The sequence below is a fragment of the Eurypyga helias genome, unplaced genomic scaffold, assembly GCF_000690775.1.
Source record: "Eurypyga helias isolate BGI_N326 unplaced genomic scaffold, ASM69077v1 scaffold48230, whole genome shotgun sequence".
In the NCBI taxonomy this organism is placed as follows: Eukaryota; Metazoa; Chordata; class Aves; order Eurypygiformes; family Eurypygidae; genus Eurypyga; species Eurypyga helias.
The window spans coordinates 1-2517 of record NW_010224688.1 but is presented as its reverse complement, the minus strand read 5'-3'; the positions used below and the strand labels follow the sequence as shown (position 1 = coordinate 2517).

The 2517-nt window shown below is 40.3% G+C and overlaps 1 pseudogene; it reads right to left on the bottom strand.

Annotated features, from left to right (window-relative positions):
• Window positions 1-788: 788 nt before the first annotated feature.
• Window positions 789-1348, bottom strand: LOC104505360 (annotated as a pseudogene).
• Window positions 1349-2517: the final 1169 nt, after the last annotated feature.

Below are 2517 nucleotides of genomic sequence, written 5' to 3'. Positions count from 1 at the left end.
TATTTCTTTTTACTCTGATTCTTCCCCTCTGCTGGAGGACAGGAGGGGGATTTTTGAGAGCAGCTTCGTGGTATTTTGATAGCCAGACTTAAACCACGACAACTGCCTTAGGATAGGGATTAGGCTGAAAACATTCCCAGTACAGTCAAAAATGTTTTGTGTCTTCTATCTTTTGTTTTCATCTTTTTTCTTTCTTCTGTCTTACAAAAGGAAGTGTTTTCTGAAAGAGATACAACACATGAAGGTCTCCTCTTCATAATATTAGTCAATGTTATCTTGAATATTTTGATCTCATAATGAAAAAGATTTAAGATACACAGGATTCATGTGCATTTATGCATTATCCAAGTTGTACTTTTGTTACAATGAAAGGACTACATTTTTTATTTTGTGTTTTATTCGGACTGATCACTCTACAATCGTTTAGGTTGGAAAAGGCCTTTAAGATCATCAAGCCCAACCATTAACCTAACACTGCTCATTCCACCACTAAACCATGTCCATAAGCACCTCATCTACACATCTCTTAAGCACCTCCATGGACAGTGACTCAACCTCCTCCCTGGGCAGCCCATTCCAGTGCCTGACAACCCTCTCAGTGAAGAAATTTTTCCTAATACCCAACCTAAGCCTCACCTGGTGCATCTTGAGGCTGTTTCCTCTTCTCCTATCACTTGCTACTTAGGAGAAGAGACCAACGCCCGTCTGCCTACAACCTCCTTTCAGGTAGCTGTAGGGAGCGATCAGGTCTCCCCTCAGCCTTTTCTTTTTTTTAAAAAAAAAAAAAATTAGAAGGCATCCTGAGATGAAACAGGAGAATCCTAATTCCCAGGCTCTGGAGGAGGAGCTGGCACACTTCCCTCTTTCTTTTGTGCAGCCAAAAATTCATTAATTGTCCTCTCTAATAGTGGCCTGAAGATGTGGTTTAGTTTTGGATCTACCACCTGAGAAATAATTCTGTCCACTCCAGCTTCCAACATTCCTGACTGAATCACACTCTGCCTTAGCCCATTTCATAACTGGTTTTTCTTCATTGCTAGATTCTATTCCCATTTGTCCAGGCGGGTCGATACGAAGTTGTTTACTTTCTGCCAGAAATTTTGATAGGGTGGCCTGGTGGTGTCCACATCAGCCAGGTGGTTCCAGCAGAAACCATCAAACAGGCCGTGGCTCTTGAGTTGCTCTGTGATGATGGCGATGAGCTGTGCATCGCTGGGTGGCAGAGAGGCCAGTTCGGTGGCACCGGGCCCCAAGCTGGAGGCCGCACCGTCCATGGCCCCTGCACCACACTCACTCCACCACCTCCCCTGCCCATTGCAGGCCCGATGGTGCCTTCGCTCTCAGACATGGTCCATGGCCTGTGTCCGGGGTCCACAAGCAAACCTTAGAAGTTGTGCAAGACACACAGTTTTCAGGTTTAGATCTGTATGTTTTTGCCAATAGCAGAGTGCTGCTGCGTGGTTTCTCCTGAAAAAAAGCTGATCATTATTCAATATGAAATTAAAATTCTGTAGCAAAACTGTACCATTGCCTGTAATTTTTTAAATTAAAACTAGCATTCTTTTACTCTAACAAGAACAATCAGGCACAATTTGCTTGTCATAAATTGTCTTTTCCTTTTGGTGGAATATTCCTGTAACTGCAACAGCAGCATTTATACATTTCAATTGAGTTGCTACTAAGGATGCAAAACATAGGGAATACATGACTACAAAGAAAACAAATGACAGTCCGGCTGCCTTTTCTTTGAGATCCTCTGAAACATTTTTTTTATGTGATGATTCATGACATGGTACATCTGCTTTGTCTTTTCTGTCATCTGTTTTCAGGAGGGATTTGTTACAAGCAAAAAGGAAATTGAGACTGCAGTGCAATAACATTTTTTATGTTTTATTTTCATTTGATCACTTAAAAATGCAGATCCCAATAGGCAAATACCTTCACAGCATCAGGAAAATGTGTCCTTAGAAGGCAATATCATAATATTTTAATAATGATAATAATAGAATCATGTTATTCCATGCTGAAATGCTTTGATATCATTATTTTTTTAGGGAAAAATATCTGTGGTGTTGAGTAGGGAAAAAAAAAATAAACCAAACCAAAACCCAACAAAAGCTATGAGAGTTTGGAGTTACATTCCCCAAAATGTCCTTTTCCATCTTGTTTTCATGTTTTAAGCAGTATAATGAAGATGCTTCTCTTTCTGTCCATCTTTCAAAATTGCTACTGGCCACTTCTACAAAAAGAAAACAACCCCCTTTCACAAAGCACTGTATGTTGGTGAAAGGCATAAAATAGAAGTCATTGTAGCAAAAAAGTAGCCAGATGGCGAAACATGTGGGATGTGATAAAGCTGAAAGACAGATATCAGAATTGAGGCTGCATACCTCTACATGTTAGAGCAATACAGTTTATTTGAGTTGGCATGAAACAGCACAGAAATAACATGATAGGTGATCAGGAAATAACATGAAATAACATGATCAGGTGATGGACCGATTGGTGGATAAAGAA